The 18033-nt window shown below is 44.3% G+C and overlaps 1 protein-coding gene across 18 annotated transcripts in view; it reads left to right on the plus strand.

Moving 5' to 3' along the window:
• The window catches only part of slc8a3 (solute carrier family 8 member 3), a 923598-nt gene that overhangs the window by 221250 nt on the left and 684315 nt on the right, over positions 1-18033 (plus strand). The gene's annotated exons all lie outside the window — the stretch shown is intronic.

An 18033-nucleotide genomic window follows, 5' to 3' on the forward strand; every position in this document is an offset into this window, starting at 1 on the left:
TGAGGTCAGAGTTTCTGTATAATACTGGCAGTGTGAGGCCAGAGTGTCTATAATACTGGCAGTGTGAGGTCAGAGTGTCTGTATATTATTGGCAGTGTGAGGTCAGAGTGTCTGTATGTTATTGGCAGTGTGAGGTCAGAGTCTGTATTATCCTGGCAGTGTGAGGTCAGAGTGTCTGTATATTATTGGCATTGTGAGGTCAGAGTGTGTATAAATCTGGCGGTGTGAGGTCAGAGTGTCTGTATATTATTGACAGTGTGATGTCAGAGTGTGTATAATACTGGCGGTGTGATGTCAGAGTGTGTATAATACTGGCGGTGTGAGGTCAGAGTGTCTGCATAATACTGGCGGTGTGAGGTCAGAGTGTCTGTATAATACTGGCGGTGTGAGGTCAGAGTGTCTGTATATTATTGGCACTGTGAGGTCAGAGTGTCTGTATAATACTGGCAGTGTGAGGTCAGAGTGTCGACATAATACTGGCAGTGTGAGGTCAGACTGTATATTATTGGCAGTCTGAGGTCAGAGTGTGTGTATAATACTGGCATTGTGAGCTCAGAGTGTCTGCATAAAACTGGCAGTGTGAGGTCAGAGTATGTATAATACTGGCAGTGTGAGGTCAGAGTGTCGGTATGTTATTGGCAGTGTGAGGACAGAGTGTGTATATTATTGGCAGTGTGAGGTCAGAGTGTCTGTATATTATTGGCTGTGTGAGGTCAGAGTGTGTATAATTCTGGCAGTGTGTGGTCAGAGTGTCTGTATATTATTGGCATTGTCAGGTCAGAGTGTCTGTATGTTATTGGCAGTGTGAGGTCAGAGTGTCTGTATATTATTGACAATGTGAGGTTAGAGTGTGTCTCATACTGGCAGTGTGAGGTCAGAGTGTCTGTCTAATACTGGCAGTGTGAGGTCAGAGTGTGTATAATAGTGGCTGTGTGAGGTCAGAGTGTCTGTATATTATTGGCATTGTGAGGTCAGAGTGTGTATAATACTGGCAGTGTGAGGTCAGAGTGTCTGTATAATACTGGCAGTTTGAGGTCAGAGTGTCTGTATTTTACTGGCAGCGTGAGATCAGAGTGTCTGTATAATACTGGCAGTGTGAGGTCAGAGTGTCTGTATAATACTGGCTGTGTGAGGTCAGAGTGTCTGTATAATACTGGCACTGTGAGGTCAGAGTGTGTATAATACTGGCAGTGTGAGGTCAGAGTGTGTATTATCCTGGCAGTGTGAGGTCAGAGTGTCTGTATATTATTGGCAATGTGAGGTTAGAGTGTGTATAATACTGGCAGTGTGAGTTCAGAGTGTGTATTATCCTGGCAGTGTGAGGTCAGAGTGTCTGTATCTTATTGGCAATGTCAGGTCACTGACAGGTCACTGGCAGTATTATGTGTGTAATACTGGCAGTGTGAGGTCAGAGTGTCTGTAATATACTGGCAGTGTGAGGTCAGAGTGTGTATATTACTGGCCGTGTGAGGTCAGAGTGTGTGTATATTATTGGCATTGTGAGGTCAGAGTGTGTATAATACTGGCAGTGTGAGGTCAGAGTGTGTATTATCCTGGCAGTGTGAGGTCAGAGTGTCTGTATATTATTGGCAATGTGAGGTTAGAGTGTGTATAATACTGGCAGTGTGAGTTCAGAGTGTGTATTATCCTGGCAGTGTGAGGTCAGAGTGTCTGTATATTATTGGCAATGTCAGGTCAGAGTGTGTATAATACTGGCAGTGTGAGGTCAGAGTGTGTATAAATCTGGCGGTGTGAGGTCACAGTGTCTGTATATTATTGGCAGTGTGAGGTCAGAGTGTGTGTATAATACAGGCTGTGAGGTCAGAGTGTCTGTATAATACTGGCAGTGTGGGGTCAGAGTGTGTATGTTACTGGCAGTGTGAGGTCAGTGTGTGCATACATCTGGCAGTGTGAGGTCAGAGTGTCTGTATAATACTGGCAGTGTGAGGCCAGAGTGTGTATAATACTGACAGTGTGAGGTCAGAGTGTCTGTATATTATTGGCAGTGTGAGGTCAGAGTGTCTGTATCATACTGGCAGTGTGAGGTCAAAGTGTCTGTATAATTCTGGCAGTGTGAGGTCAGAGTTTCTGTATAATACTGGCAGTGTGAGGCCAGAGTGTCTATAATACTGGCAGTGTGAGGTCAGAGTGTCTGTATATTATTGGCAGTGTGAGGTCAGAGTGTCTGTATGTTATTGGCAGTGTGAGGTCAGAGTCTGTATTATCCTGGCAGTGTGAGGTCAGAGTGTCTGTATATTATTGGCATTGTGAGGTCAGAGTGTGTATAAATCTGGCGGTGTGAGGTCAGAGTGTCTGTATATTATTGACAGTGTGATGTCAGAGTGTGTATAATACTGGCGGTGTGATGTCAGAGTGTGTATAATACTGGCGGTGTGAGGTCAGAGTGTCTGCATAATACTGGCGGTGTGAGGTCAGAGTGTCTGTATAATACTGGCGGTGTGAGGTCAGAGTGTCTGTATATTATTGGCACTGTGAGGTCAGAGTGTCTGTATAATACTGGCAGTGTGAGGTCAGAGTGTCGACATAATACTGGCAGTGTGAGGTCAGACTGTATATTATTGGCAGTCTGAGGTCAGAGTGTGTGTATAATACTGGCATTGTGAGCTCAGAGTGTCTGCATAAAACTGGCAGTGTGAGGTCAGAGTATGTATAATACTGGCAGTGTGAGGTCAGAGTGTCGGTATGTTATTGGCAGTGTGAGGACAGAGTGTGTATATTATTGGCAGTGTGAGGTCAGAGTGTCTGTATATTATTGGCTGTGTGAGGTCAGAGTGTGTATAATTCTGGCAGTGTGTGGTCAGAGTGTCTGTATATTATTGGCATTGTCAGGTCAGAGTGTCTGTATGTTATTGGCAGTGTGAGGTCAGAGTGTCTGTATATTATTGACAATGTGAGGTTAGAGTGTGTCTCATACTGGCAGTGTGAGGTCAGAGTGTCTGTCTAATACTGGCAGTGTGAGGTCAGAGTGTGTATAATAGTGGCTGTGTGAGGTCAGAGTGTCTGTATATTATTGGCATTGTGAGGTCAGAGTGTGTATAATACTGGCAGTGTGAGGTCAGAGTGTCTGTATAATACTGGCAGTTTGAGGTCAGAGTGTCTGTATTTTACTGGCAGCGTGAGATCAGAGTGTCTGTATAATACTGGCAGTGTGAGGTCAGAGTGTCTGTATAATACTGGCTGTGTGAGGTCAGAGTGTCTGTATAATACTGGCACTGTGAGGTCAGAGTGTGTATAATACTGGCAGTGTGAGGTCAGAGTGTGTATTATCCTGGCAGTGTGAGGTCAGAGTGTCTGTATATTATTGGCAATGTGAGGTTAGAGTGTGTATAATACTGGCAGTGTGAGTTCAGAGTGTGTATTATCCTGGCAGTGTGAGGTCAGAGTGTCTGTATCTTATTGGCAATGTCAGGTCACTGACAGGTCACTGGCAGTATTATGTGTGTAATACTGGCAGTGTGAGGTCAGAGTGTGTATATTACTGGCCGTGTGAGGTCAGAGTGTCTGTATATTATTGGCAATGTGAGGTTAGAGTGTGTATAATACTGGCAGTGTGAGTTCAGAGTGTGTATTATCCTGGCAGTGTGAGGTCAGAGTGTCTGTATATTATTGGCAATGTCAGGTCAGAGTGTGTATAATACTGGCAGTGTGAGGTCAGAGTGTGTATAAATCTGGCGGTGTGAGGTCACAGTGTCTGTATATTATTGGCAGTGTGAGGTCAGAGTGTGTGTATAATACAGGCTGTGAGGTCAGAGTGTCTGTATAATACTGGCAGTGTGGGGTCAGAGTGTGTATAATACTGGCAGTGTGAGGTCAGAGTGCCTGTATAATTTTGCCAGTGGGAGGTCAGAGTGTCTGTATAATACTGGCAGTGTTAGGTTTGAGTTTGCATTAACTGGCAGTGTGAGGTCAGAGTGTCTGTATAATATTGGCAGTGTGAGGTCAGAGTGTCTGTATATTATTGGCAGTGTGAGGTCAGAGTGTTTGTATAATACTGGCATTGTGAGGTCAGAGTTTCTGTATAATACTGGCAGTGTGAGGTCAGAGTGGGTATAATATTGGCATTGTGTTGTCTGAGTGTGTATATTACTGGCAGTGTGAGGTCCGAGTGTGTGTAAATTATTGGCATTGTGAGGTCAGAGTGTGTATAATACTGGCATTGTGAGGTCAGAGTGTCTGTATAATACTGGCAGTGTGAGGTCAGAGTGTCTGTATAATACTGGCAGTGTGGGGTCAGAGTGTGTATAATACTGGCAGTGTGAGGTCAGAGTGTCTGTAAATTTTTGGCAATGTGAGGTCTGAGTGACTGTCTATTACCGGCAGTGTGAGGTCTGAGTGTCTGTATATTACCGGCAGTGTGAGGTCAGAGTGTCTGTATATTACCGGCAGTGTGAGGTGAGAGTGTCTGTATATTATTGGCAGTGTGAGGTCAGAGTGTGTATATTATTGGCAGTGTGAGGTCAGAGTGTCGGTATATTATTGGCAGTGTGAGGGCAGAGTGTGTATGTTACTGGCAGTGTGAGGTCAGAGTGTCTGTAAATTTTTGGCAATGTGAGGTCTGAGTGTCTGTATATTACCGGCAGTGTGAGGTGAGAGTGTCTGTATATTATTGGCAGTGTGAGGTCAGAGTGTGCATATTATTGGCAGTGTGAGGTGAGAGTGTCTGTATATTATTGGCAGTGTGAGGTCAGAGTGTGCATATTATTGGCAGTGTGAGGTCAGAGTGTCTGTATATTAGTGGCTGTGTGAGGTCAGAGTGTCTGTATATTATTGGCATTGTGAGGTCTGAGTGTGTATAATACTGGCAGTGTGAGGTTGGAGTGTCTGTATAATACTGGCAGTGTGAGGTCAGAGTGTCTGTATAATACTGGCATTGTGAGGTCTTAGTGTCTGTATAATTCTGGCAGTTTGAGGTCAGAGTGTCTGTATTTTACTGGCAGCGTGAGATCAGAGTGTCTGTATAATACTGGCAGTGTGAGGTCAGAGTGTCTGTATAATACTGGCTGTGTGAGGTCAGAGTGTCTGTATAATACTGGCACTGTGGGGTCAGAGTGTGTATAATACTGGCAGTGTGAGGTCAGAGTGTCTGTATCATACTGGCAGTGTGAGGTCAGAGTGTCTGCATAATACCGGCAGTGTGAGGTCAGATTGTCTGTATAATACTGGCAGTGTGAGGTCAGAGTATCTGTATAATACTGGCAGTGTGAGGTCAGAGTGTGTATAATACAGGCAGTGTGAGGTCAGAGTGTGTATAATACTGGCAGTGTGAGGTCAGAGTGTCTGTATAATATTGGCAGAGTGAGGTCAGAGTGTGTATAATATTGGCATTGTGTTGTCTGAGTGTGTATATTACTGGCAGTGTGAGGTCCGAGTGTGTGTAAATTATTGGCAATGTGAGGTCTGAGTGTCTGTATATTACCGGCAGTGTGAGGTCAGAGTGTCTGTATAATACTGGCAGTGTGAGGTCAGAGTGTCTGTAAATTTTTGGCAATGTGAGGTCTGAGTGTCTGTATATTACCGGCAGTGTGAGGTCAGAGTGTCTGTATAATACTGGCAGTGTGAGGTCAGAGTGTCTGTAAATTTTTGGCAATGTGAGGTCTGAGTGTCTGTATATTACCGGCAGTGTGAGGTCAGAGTGTCTGTATATTACCGGCAGTGTGAGGTGAGAGTGTCTGTATATTATTGGCAGTGTGAGGTCAGAGTGTGTATATTATTGGCAGTGTGAGGTCAGAGTGTCTGTATATTATTGGCAGTGTGAGGTCAGAGTACGTATATTATTGGCTTTGTGAGGTCAGAGTGTCTGTATATTATTGGCAGTGTGAGGTCTGAGTGTCTGTATATTACCGGCAGTGTGAGGTGAGAGTGTCTGTATATTATTTGCAGTGTGAGGTCAGAGTGTGTATATTATTGGCAGTGTGAGGTCAGAGTGTCTGTATATTAGTGGCAGTGTGAGGTCAGAGTACGTATATTATTGGCATTGTGAGGTCAGAGTTTCTGTATAATACTGGCAGTGTGAGGTCAGAGTGTGTATAATACTGGCAGCGTGAGGTCAGAGTGTCTGTATATTATTGGCTTTGTCAGGTGAGAGTGTGTATGTTACTGGCAGTGTGAGGTCAGAGTGTGTATACATCTGGCAGTGTGAGGTCTGAGTGTCTGTATATTACTGGCAGTGTGAGGTCAGAGTCTGTATAATACTGGCAGTGTGAGGTCAGAGTGTCTGTATATTATTGGCAGTGTGAGGTCATAGTGTGTATATTGTTGGCAGTGTGAGGTCAGAGTGTCTGTATATTATTGGCAGTGTGAGGTCAGAGTGTCTGTATATTATTGGCAGTGTGAGGTCAGAGTGTCTGTATATTATTGGCAGTGTGAGGTCATAGTGTGTATATTGTTGGCAGTGTGAGGTCAGAGTGTCTGTATATTATTGGCAGTGTGAGGTCAGAGTGTCTGTATATTATTGGCAGTGTGAGGTCAGAGTGTGTATAATTCTGGCAGTGTGAGGTCAGAGTTTCTGTATAATACTGGCAGTGTGAGGTCACAGTGTGCATAATACTGGCAGTGTGAGGTCAGAGTGTCTGTATATTATTGGCATGGTCAGGTGAGAGTGTGTATGTTACTGGCAGTGTGAGGTCAGTGTGTGCATACATCTGGCAGTGTGAGGTCAGAGTGTCTGTATAATACTGGCAGTGTGAGGCCAGAGTGTGTATAATACTGACAGTGTGAGGTCAGAGTGTCTGTATATTATTGGCAGTGTGAGGTCAGAGTGTCTGTATCATACTGGCAGTGTGAGGTCAAAGTGTCTGTATAATTCTGGCAGTGTGAGGTCAGAGTTTCTGTATAATACTGGCAGTGTGAGGCCAGAGTGTCTATAATACTGGCAGTGTGAGGTCAGAGTGTCTGTATATTATTGGCAGTGTGAGGTCAGAGTGTCTGTATGTTATTGGCAGTGTGAGGTCAGAGTCTGTATTATCCTGGCAGTGTGAGGTCAGAGTGTCTGTATATTATTGGCATTGTGAGGTCAGAGTGTGTATAAATCTGGCGGTGTGAGGTCAGAGTGTCTGTATATTATTGACAGTGTGATGTCAGAGTGTGTATAATACTGGCGGTGTGATGTCAGAGTGTGTATAATACTGGCGGTGTGAGGTCAGAGTGTCTGCATAATACTGGCGGTGTGAGGTCAGAGTGTCTGTATAATACTGGCGGTGTGAGGTCAGAGTGTCTGTATATTATTGGCACTGTGAGGTCAGAGTGTCTGTATAATACTGGCAGTGTGAGGTCAGAGTGTCGACATAATACTGGCAGTGTGAGGTCAGACTGTATATTATTGGCAGTCTGAGGTCAGAGTGTGTGTATAATACTGGCATTGTGAGCTCAGAGTGTCTGCATAAAACTGGCAGTGTGAGGTCAGAGTATGTATAATACTGGCAGTGTGAGGTCAGAGTGTCGGTATGTTATTGGCAGTGTGAGGACAGAGTGTGTATATTATTGGCAGTGTGAGGTCAGAGTGTCTGTATATTATTGGCTGTGTGAGGTCAGAGTGTGTATAATTCTGGCAGTGTGTGGTCAGAGTGTCTGTATATTATTGGCATTGTCAGGTCAGAGTGTCTGTATGTTATTGGCAGTGTGAGGTCAGAGTGTCTGTATATTATTGACAATGTGAGGTTAGAGTGTGTCTCATACTGGCAGTGTGAGGTCAGAGTGTCTGTCTAATACTGGCAGTGTGAGGTCAGAGTGTGTATAATAGTGGCTGTGTGAGGTCAGAGTGTCTGTATATTATTGGCATTGTGAGGTCAGAGTGTGTATAATACTGGCAGTGTGAGGTCAGAGTGTCTGTATAATACTGGCAGTTTGAGGTCAGAGTGTCTGTATTTTACTGGCAGCGTGAGATCAGAGTGTCTGTATAATACTGGCAGTGTGAGGTCAGAGTGTCTGTATAATACTGGCTGTGTGAGGTCAGAGTGTCTGTATAATACTGGCACTGTGAGGTCAGAGTGTGTATAATACTGGCAGTGTGAGGTCAGAGTGTGTATTATCCTGGCAGTGTGAGGTCAGAGTGTCTGTATATTATTGGCAATGTGAGGTTAGAGTGTGTATAATACTGGCAGTGTGAGTTCAGAGTGTGTATTATCCTGGCAGTGTGAGGTCAGAGTGTCTGTATCTTATTGGCAATGTCAGGTCACTGACAGGTCACTGGCAGTATTATGTGTGTAATACTGGCAGTGTGAGGTCAGAGTGTCTGTAATATACTGGCAGTGTGAGGTCAGAGTGTGTATATTACTGGCCGTGTGAGGTCAGAGTGTGTGTATATTATTGGCATTGTGAGGTCAGAGTGTGTATAATACTGGCAGTGTGAGGTCAGAGTGTGTATTATCCTGGCAGTGTGAGGTCAGAGTGTCTGTATATTATTGGCAATGTGAGGTTAGAGTGTGTATAATACTGGCAGTGTGAGTTCAGAGTGTGTATTATCCTGGCAGTGTGAGGTCAGAGTGTCTGTATATTATTGGCAATGTCAGGTCAGAGTGTGTATAATACTGGCAGTGTGAGGTCAGAGTGTGTATAAATCTGGCGGTGTGAGGTCACAGTGTCTGTATATTATTGGCAGTGTGAGGTCAGAGTGTGTGTATAATACAGGCTGTGAGGTCAGAGTGTCTGTATAATACTGGCAGTGTGGGGTCAGAGTGTGTATAATACTGGCAGTGTGAGGTCAGAGTGCCTGTATAATTTTGCCAGTGGGAGGTCAGAGTGTCTGTATAATACTGGCAGTGTTAGGTTTGAGTTTGCATTAACTGGCAGTGTGAGGTCAGAGTGTCTGTATAATATTGGCAGTGTGAGGTCAGAGTGTCTGTATATTATTGGCAGTGTGAGGTCAGAGTGTTTGTATAATACTGGCATTGTGAGGTCAGAGTTTCTGTATAATACTGGCAGTGTGAGGTCAGAGTGGGTATAATATTGGCATTGTGTTGTCTGAGTGTGTATATTACTGGCAGTGTGAGGTCCGAGTGTGTGTAAATTATTGGCATTGTGAGGTCAGAGTGTGTATAATACTGGCAGTGTGAGGTCAGAGTGTCTGTATAATACTGGCAGTGTGAGGTCAGAGTGTCTGTATAATACTGGCAGTGTGGGGTCAGAGTGTGTATAATACTGGCAGTGTGAGGTCAGAGTGTCTGTAAATTTTTGGCAATGTGAGGTCTGAGTGACTGTCTATTACCGGCAGTGTGAGGTCTGAGTGTCTGTATATTACCGGCAGTGTGAGGTCAGAGTGTCTGTATATTACCGGCAGTGTGAGGTGAGAGTGTCTGTATATTATTGGCAGTGTGAGGTCAGAGTGTGTATATTATTGGCAGTGTGAGGTCAGAGTGTCGGTATATTATTGGCAGTGTGAGGGCAGAGTGTGTATGTTACTGGCAGTGTGAGGTCAGAGTGTCTGTAAATCTTTGGCAATGTGAGGTCTGAGTGTCTGTATATTACCGGCAGTGTGAGGTGAGAGTGTCTGTATATTATTGGCAGTGTGAGGTCAGAGTGTGCATATTATTGGCAGTGTGAGGTGAGAGTGTCTGTATATTATTGGCAGTGTGAGGTCAGAGTGTGCATATTATTGGCAGTGTGAGGTCAGAGTGTCTGTATATTAGTGGCTGTGTGAGGTCAGAGTGTCTGTATATTATTGGCATTGTGAGGTCTGAGTGTGTATAATACTGGCAGTGTGAGGTTGGAGTGTCTGTATAATACTGGCAGTGTGAGGTCAGAGTGTCTGTATAATACTGGCATTGTGAGGTCTTAGTGTCTGTATAATTCTGGCAGTTTGAGGTCAGAGTGTCTGTATTTTACTGGCAGCGTGAGATCAGAGTGTCTGTATAATACTGGCAGTGTGAGGTCAGAGTGTCTGTATAATACTGGCAGTGTGAGGTCAGAGTGTCTGTATAATACTGGCAGTGTGAGGTCAGAGTGTCTGCATAATACCGGCATTGTGAGGTCAGATTGTCTGTATAATACTGGCAGTGTGAGGTCAGAGTATCTGTATAATACTGGCAGTGTGAGGTCAGAGTGTGTATAATACAGGCAGTGTGAGGTCAGAGTGTGTATAATACTGGCAGTGTGAGGTCAGAGTGTCTGTATAATATTGGCAGAGTGAGGTCAGAGTGTGTATAATATTGGCATTGTGTTGTCTGAGTGTGTATATTACTGGCAGTGTGAGGTCCGAGTGTGTGTAAATTATTGGCAATGTGAGGTCTGAGTGTCTGTATATTACCGGCAGTGTGAGGTCAGAGTGTCTGTATAATACTGGCAGTGTGAGGTCAGAGTGTCTGTAAATTTTTGGCAATGTGAGGTCTGAGTGTCTGTATATTACCGGCAGTGTGAGGTCAGAGTGTCTGTATAATACTGGCAGTGTGAGGTCAGAGTGTCTGTAAATTTTTGGCAATGTGAGGTCTGAGTGTCTGTATATTACCGGCAGTGTGAGGTCAGAGTGTCTGTATATTACCGGCAGTGTGAGGTGAGAGTGTCTGTATATTATTGGCAGTGTGAGGTCAGAGTGTGTATATTATTGGCAGTGTGAGGTCAGAGTGTCTGTATATTATTGGCAGTGTGAGGTCAGAGTACGTATATTATTGGCATTGTGAGGTCAGAGTGTCTGTATATTATTGGCAGTGTGAGGTCTGAGTGTCTGTATATTACCGGCAGTGTGAGGTGAGAGTGTCTGTATATTATTTGCAGTGTGAGGTCAGAGTGTGTATATTATTGGCAGTGTGAGGTCAGAGTGTCTGTATATTAGTGGCAGTGTGAGGTCAGAGTACGTATATTATTGGCATTGTGAGGTCAGAGTGTCTGTATATTATTGGCAGTGTGAGGGCAGAGTGTGTATAATTCTGGCAGTGTGAGGTCAGAGTTTCTGTATAATACTGGCAGTGTGAGGTCAGAGTGTGTATAATACTGGCAGCGTGAGGTCAGAGTGTCTGTATATTATTGGCTTTGTCAGTTGAGAGTGTGTATGTTACTGGCAGTGTGAGGTCAGAGTGTGTATACATCTGGCAGTGTGAGGTCTGAGTGTCTGTATATTACTGGCAGTGTGAGGTCAGAGTCTGTATAATACTGGCAGTGTGAGGTCAGAGTGTCTGTATATTATTGGCAGTGTGAGGTCATAGTGTGTATATTGTTGGCAGTGTGAGGTCAGAGTGTCTGTATATTATTGGCAGTGTGAGGTCAGAGTGTCTGTATATTATTGGCAGTGTGAGGTCAGAGTGTCTGTATATTATTGGCAGTGTGAGGTCATAGTGTGTATATTGTTGGCAGTGTGAGGTCAGAGTGTCTGTATATTGTTGGCAGTGTGAGGTCAGAGTGTCTGTATATTATTGGCAGTGTGAGGTCAGAGTGTGTATAATTCTGGCAGTGTGAGGTCAGAGTTTCTGTATAATACTGGCAGTGTGAGGTCACCGTGTGCATAATACTGGCAGTGTGAGGTCAGAGTGTCTGTATATTATTGGCATGGTCAGGTGAGAGTGTGTATGTTACTGGCAGTGTGAGGTCAGTGTGTGCATACATCTGGCAGTGTGAGGTCAGAGTGTCTGTATAATACTGGCAGTGTGAGGCCAGAGTGTGTATAATACTGACAGTGTGAGGTCAGAGTGTCTGTATATTATTGGCAGTGTGAGGTCAGAGTGTCTGTATCATACTGGCAGTGTGAGGTCAAAGTGTCTGTATACTTCTGGCAGTGTGAGGTCAGAGTTTCTGTATAATACTGGCAGTGTGAGGCCAGAGTGTCTATAATACTGGCAGTGTGAGGTCAGAGTGTCTGTATATTATTGGCAGTGTGAGGTCAGAGTGTCTGTATGTTATTGGCAGTGTGAGGTCAGAGTCTGTATTATCCTGGCAGTGTGAGGTCAGAGTGTCTGTATATTATTGGCATTGTGAGGTCAGAGTGTGTATAAATCTGGCGGTGTGAGGTCAGAGTGTCTGTATATTATTGACAGTGTGATGTCAGAGTGTGTATAATACTGGCGGTGTGATGTCAGAGTGTGTATAATACTGGCGGTGTGAGGTCAGAGTGTCTGCATAATACTGGCGGTGTGAGGTCAGAGTGTCTGTATAATACTGGCGGTGTGAGGTCAGAGTGTCTGTATATTATTGGCACTGTGAGGTCAGAGTGTCTGTATAATACTGGCAGTGTGAGGTCAGAGTGTCGACATAATACTGGCAGTGTGAGGTCAGACTGTATATTATTGGCAGTCTGAGGTCAGAGTGTGTGTATAATACTTGCATTGTGACCTCAGAGTGTCTGCATAAAACTGGCAGTGTGAGGTCAGAGTATGTATAATACTGGCAGTGTGAGGTCAGAGTGTCGGTATGTTATTGGCAGTGTGAGGACAGAGTGTGTATATTATTGGCAGTGTGAGGTCAGAGTGTCTGTATATTATTGGCTGTGTGAGGTCAGAGTGTGTATAATTCTGGCAGTGTGTGATCAGAGTGTCTGTATATTATTGGCATTGTCAGGTCAGAGTGTCTGTATGTTATTGGCAGTGTGAGGTCAGAGTGTCTGTATATTATTGACAATGTGAGGTTAGAGTGTGTCTCATACTGGCAGTGTGAGGTCAGAGTGTCTGTCTAATACTGGCAGTGTGAGGTCAGAGTGTGTATAATAGTGGCTGTGTGAGGTCAGAGTGTCTGTATATTATTGGCATTGTGAGGTCAGAGTGTGTATAATACTGGCAGTGTGAGGTCAGAGTGTCTGTATAATACTGGCAGTTTGAGGTCAGAGTGTCTGTATTTTACTGGCAGCGTGAGATCAGAGTGTCTGTATAATACTGGCAGTGTGAGGTCAGAGTGTCTGTATAATACTGGCTGTGTGAGGTCAGAGTGTCTGTATAATACTGGCACTGTGAGGTCAGAGTGTGTATAATACTGGCAGTGTGAGGTCAGAGTGTGTATTATCCTGGCAGTGTGAGGTCAGAGTGTCTGTATATTATTGGCAATGTGAGGTTAGAGTGTGTATAATACTGGCAGTGTGAGTTCAGAGTGTGTATTATCCTGGCAGTGTGAGGTCAGAGTGTCTGTATCTTATTGGCAATGTCAGGTCACTGACAGGTCACTGGCAGTATTATGTGTGTAATACTGGCAGTGTGAGGTCAGAGTGTCTGTAATATACTGGCAGTGTGAGGTCAGAGTGTGTATATTACTGGCCGTGTGAGGTCAGAGTGTGTGTATATTATTGGCATTGTGAGGTCAGAGTGTGTATAATACTGGCAGTGTGAGGTCAGAGTGTGTATTATCCTGGCAGTGTGAGGTCAGAGTGTCTGTATATTGTTGGCAATGTGAGGTTAGAGTGTGTATAATACTGGCAGTGTGAGTTCAGAGTGTGTATTATCCTGGCAGTGTGAGGTCAGAGTGTCTGTATATTATTGGCAATGTCAGGTCAGAGTGTGTATAATACTGGCAGTGTGAGGTCAGAGTGTGTATAAATCTGGCGGTGTGAGGTCACAGTGTCTGTATATTATTGGCAGTGTGAGGTCAGAGTGTGTGTATAATACAGGCTGTGAGGTCAGAGTGTCTGTATAATACTGGCAGTGTGGGGTCAGAGTGTGTATAATACTGGCAGTGTGAGGTCAGAGTGCCTGTATAATTTTGCCAGTGGGAGGTCAGAGTGTCTGTATAATACTGGCAGTGTTAGGTTTGAGTTTGCATTAACTGGCAGTGTGAGGTCAGAGTGTCTGTATAATATTGGCAGTGTGAGGTCAGAGTGTCTGTATATTATTGGCAGTGTGAGGTCAGAGTGTTTGTATAATACTGGCATTGTGAGGTCAGAGTTTCTGTATAATACTGGCAGTGTGAGGTCAGAGTGGGTATAATATTGGCATTGTGTTGTCTGAGTGTGTATATTACTGGCAGTGTGAGGTCCGAGTGTGTGTAAATTATTGGCATTGTGAGGTCAGAGTGTGTATAATACTGGCAGTGTGAGGTCAGAGTGTCTGTATAATACTGGCAGTGTGAGGTCAGAGTGTCTGTATAATACTGGCAGTGTGGGGTCAGAGTGTGTATAATACTGGCAGTGTGAGGTCAGAGTGTCTGTAAATTTTTGGCAATGTGAGGTCTGAGTGACTGTCTATTACCGGCAGTGTGAGGTCTGAGTGTCTGTATATTACCGGCAGTGTGAGGTCAGAGTGTCTGTATATTACCGGCAGTGTGAGGTGAGAGTGTCTGTATATTATTGGCAGTGTGAGGTCAGAGTGTGTATATTATTGGCAGTGTGAGGTCAGAGTGTCGGTATATTATTGGCAGTGTGAGGGCAGAGTGTGTATGTTACTGGCAGTGTGAGGTCAGAGTGTCTGTAAATTTTTGGCAATGTGAGGTCTGAGTGTCTGTATATTACCGGCAGTGTGAGGTGAGAGTGTCTGTATATTATTGGCAGTGTGAGGTCAGAGTGTGCATATTATTGGCAGTGTGAGGTCAGAGTGTCTGTATATTAGTGGCAGTGTGAGGTCAGAGTATGTATATTATTGGCATTGTGAGGTCAGAGTGTCTGTATATTATTGGCAGTGTGAGTTCAGAGTGTGTATTATCCTGGCAGTGTGAGGTCAGAGTGTCTGTATCTTATTGGCAATGTCAGGTCACTGACAGGTCACTGGCAGTATTATGTGTGTAATACTGGCAGTGTGAGGTCAGAGTGTCTGTAATATACTGGCAGTGTGAGGTCAGAGTGTGTATATTACTGGCCGTGTGAGGTCAGAGTGTGTGTATATTATTGGCATTGTGAGGTCAGAGTGTGTATAATACTGGCAGTGTGAGGTCAGAGTGTGTATTATCCTGGCAGTGTGAGGTCAGAGTGTCTGTATATTGTTGGCAATGTGAGGTTAGAGTGTGTATAATACTGGCAGTGTGAGTTCAGAGTGTGTATTATCCTGGCAGTGTGAGGTCAGAGTGTCTGTATATTATTGGCAATGTCAGGTCAGAGTGTGTATAATACTGGCAGTGTGAGGTCAGAGTGTGTATAAATCTGGCGGTGTGAGGTCACAGTGTCTGTATATTATTGGCAGTGTGAGGTCAGAGTGTGTGTATAATACAGGCTGTGAGGTCAGAGTGTCTGTATAATACTGGCAGTGTGGGGTCAGAGTGTGTATAATACTGGCAGTGTGAGGTCAGAGTGCCTGTATAATTTTGCCAGTGGGAGGTCAGAGTGTCTGTATAATACTGGCAGTGTTAGGTTTGAGTTTGCATTAACTGGCAGTGTGAGGTCAGAGTGTCTGTATAATATTGGCAGTGTGAGGTCAGAGTGTCTGTATATTATTGGCAGTGTGAGGTCAGAGTGTTTGTATAATACTGGCATTGTGAGGTCAGAGTTTCTGTATAATACTGGCAGTGTGAGGTCAGAGTGGGTATAATATTGGCATTGTGTTGTCTGAGTGTGTATATTACTGGCAGTGTGAGGTCCGAGTGTGTGTAAATTATTGGCATTGTGAGGTCAGAGTGTGTATAATACTGGCAGTGTGAGGTCAGAGTGTCTGTATAATACTGGCAGTGTGAGGTCAGAGTGTCTGTATAATACTGGCAGTGTGGGGTCAGAGTGTGTATAATACTGGCAGTGTGAGGTCAGAGTGTCTGTAAATTTTTGGCAATGTGAGGTCTGAGTGACTGTCTATTACCGGCAGTGTGAGGTCTGAGTGTCTGTATATTACCGGCAGTGTGAGCTCAGAGTGTCTGTATATTACCGGCAGTGTGAGGTGAGAGTGTCTGTATATTATTGGCAGTGTGAGGTCAGAGTGTGTATATTATTGGCAGTGTGAGGTCAGAGTGTCGGTATATTATTGGCAGTGTGAGGGCAGAGTGTGTATGTTACTGGCAGTGTGAGGTCAGTGTGTCTGTAAATTTTTGGCAATGTGAGGTCTGAGTGTCTGTATATTACCGGCAGTGTGAGGTGAGAGTGTCTGTATATTATTGGCAGTGTGAGGTCAGAGTGTGCATATTATTGGCAGTGTGAGGTCAGAGTGTCTGTATATTAGTGGCAGTGTGAGGTCAGAGTATGTATATTATTGGCATTGTGAGGTCAGAGTGTCTGTATATTATTGGCAGTGTGAGGGCAGAGTGTGTATAGTTCTGGCAGTGTGAGATCAGAGTTTCTGTATAATACTGGCAGTGTGAGGTCAGAGTGTCTGTATATTATTGGCATTGTCAGGTCAGAGTGTGTATAATACTGGCAGTGTGAGGTTGGAGTGTCTGTATAATACTGGCAGTGTGAGGTCAGAGTGTCTGTATAATACTGGCATTGTGAGGTCTTAGTGTCTGTATAATACTGGCAGTGTGAGGTCAGAGTGTCTGTATATTATTGGCAGTGTGAGGTCAGAGTGTGTATATTATTGGCAGTGTGAGGTCAGAGTGTCTGTATATTATTGGCAGTGTGAGGTCAGAGTGTGTATAATTCTGGCAGTGTGAGGTCAGAGTTTCTGTATAATACTGGCAGTGTGAGGCCAGAGTGTCTATAATACTGACAGTGTGAGGTCAGAGTGTCTGTATATTATTGGCAGTGTGAGGTCAGAGTGTCTGTATATTATTGGCAGTGTGAGGTCAGAGAGTGTATAATATTGGCAGTGTGAGGTCAGAGTGTCTGTATAATACTGGCAGTGTGAGGTCAGAGTGTGTATTATCCTGCCAGTGTGAGGTCAGAGTGTCTGTATATTATTGGCAGTGTGAGGTCAGAGTCTGTATTATCCTGGCAGTGTGAGGTCAGAGTGTCTGTATATTATTGGCATTGTGAGGTCAGAGTGTGTATAAATCTGGCGGTGTGAGGTCAGAGTGTCTGTATATTATTGACTGTGTGAGGTCAGAGTGTGTATATACTGGCGGTGTGAGGTCAGAGTGTATGTATAATACTGGCGGTGTGAGGTCAGAGTGTCTGTATATTATTGGCAGTGTGAGGTCAGAGTGTCGACATAATACTGGCAGTGTGAGGTCAGAGTGTCGACATAATACTGGCAGTGTGAGGTCAGAGTGTCTGTATAATACTGGCAGTGTGAGGTCAGAGTGTCTGTATAATATTGGCAGTGTGAGGTCAGACTGTATATTATTGGCAGTCTGAGGTCAGAGTGTGTGTATAATACTGGCATTGTGAGCTCAGAGTGTCTGTATAATACTGGCAGTGTGAGGTCAGAGTGTCGGTATGTTATTGGCAGTGTGAGGACAGAGTGTGTATATTATTGGCAGTGTGAGGTCAGAGTGTCTGTATATTATTGGCCGTGTGAGGTCAGAGTGTGTATAATTCTGGCAGTGTGTGGTCAGAGTGTCTGTATATTATTGGCATTGTCAGGTCAGAGTGTCTGTATATTATTGGCAGTGTGAGGTCAGAGTGTCTGTAAATTTTTGGCAGTGTGAGGTCTAAGTGTCTGTATAATACTGGCAGTGTGAGGTCAGAGTGTGTATAATAGTGGCTGTGTGAGGTCAGAGTGTCTGTATATTATTGGCATTGTGAGGTCAGAGTGTGTATAATACTGGCAGTGTGAGGTTGGAGTGTCTGTATAATACTGGCAGTGTGAGGTCAGAGTGTCTGTATAATACTGGCATTGTGAGGTCTTAGTGTCTGTATAATACTGGCAGTTTGAGGTCAGAGTGTCTGTATTTTACTGGCAGCGTGAGATCAGAGTGTCTGTATAATACTGGCAGTGTGAGGTCAGAGTGTCTGTATAATACTGGCTGTGTGAGGTCAGAGTGTCTGTATAATACTGGCACTGTGGGGTCAGAGTGTGTGTAATACTGGCAGTGTGAGGTCAGAGTGTCTGTAATATACTGGCAGTTTGAGGTCAGAGTGTGTATATTACTGGCAGTGTGAGGTCAGAGTGTGTGTATATTATTGGCATTGTGAGGTCAGAGTGTGGATAATACTGGCAGTGTGAGGTCAGAGTGTGTATTATCCTGGCAATGTGAGGTCAGAGTGTCTGTATATTATTGGCAATGTGAGGTTAGAGTGTGTATAATACTGGCAGTGTGAGTTCAGAGTGTGTATTATCCTGGCAGTGTGAGGTCAGAGTGTCTGTGTATTATTGG

This window comes from Heterodontus francisci, chromosome 9, assembly GCF_036365525.1.
Source record: "Heterodontus francisci isolate sHetFra1 chromosome 9, sHetFra1.hap1, whole genome shotgun sequence".
Lineage (NCBI taxonomy): Eukaryota > Metazoa > Chordata > Chondrichthyes > Heterodontiformes > Heterodontidae > Heterodontus > Heterodontus francisci.